Genomic DNA, 799 nt, shown 5'->3' with positions numbered 1-799 from the left:
AACCGATGAGATTTTGCAAATTTTATGCGTTTTTTTTAAAAAAAAAGTTATCAAGCTCTTAAAAAATCACCCGTTAGAAGTATTAGATATATGGCTCTCCCATTCATACATATGCGTTTGAAATCGACGCTTTGCTCGATGCTCTTTGCTCGCCACTCCACTATGTTTTTGGCCTAAGTATATTGCGAGTAAAGAAATTTTGAATAACATCAGATAATATTATTATGATTATGATTAATATTACTATTGTGAACTCCTGTTATATGCCCAAACAAACATTCCCAAATTAAAGCGAATTCAGATGGGCATTGATGCAAGTGTTAAGATAATAAGAGCTGCAGGACTGAACCACTCAGGAACAATTTTTTACGAGGGCGTGTAATTTCTCGTGTATACCAATGACATCGATATCATCGGTAACAAAAACGTCGAAGTCTGTCCTGCCTTTTCCAAGTTGGGTAAAGAAGCAAGGCGATTGGGTTTGGTGATCAACAAGACGAAGTATCTCCTGTCATCAAACAAAGAGTCAGTGCAGTCCCGCCTTGACACCCACATTGCCAGTTGTAATATCGAGAAAGTAGAGAATGTCGTTTACTTGGGAACCAGCATTAACACCGATAATAATGTCAGTATGGAAATCCAATGCAGAATCACTCTAGCCAACAAATGCAACTTTGGACTGAATAGGCAATTCGGGAGTAAAGTTCTCTCTCGACGTATAAAAACTACCCTCTATAAGTCACTCATCATGGCCATGCTGGTATATGGCGCAGAAGCTTAGACAATGACAACATTCGAT

At 38.4% G+C, this 799-nt stretch overlaps 1 protein-coding gene across 3 annotated transcripts in view; it reads right to left on the bottom strand.

Annotated features, from left to right (window-relative positions):
* Positions 1 to 799, bottom strand: part of LOC118745727 (zinc finger protein 2) — a 611899-nt gene that overhangs the window by 34798 nt on the left and 576302 nt on the right. The gene's annotated exons all lie outside the window — the stretch shown is intronic.

The sequence above is a fragment of the Rhagoletis pomonella genome, unplaced genomic scaffold, assembly GCF_013731165.1.
Source record: "Rhagoletis pomonella isolate Grant_MI unplaced genomic scaffold, Rhpom_1.0 Rhpom_scaffold_00009, whole genome shotgun sequence".
Lineage (NCBI taxonomy): Eukaryota > Metazoa > Arthropoda > Insecta > Diptera > Tephritidae > Rhagoletis > Rhagoletis pomonella.
Note: the sequence above shows the minus strand (reverse complement) of the source record. Positions and strands in the feature narration are given on the sequence as shown.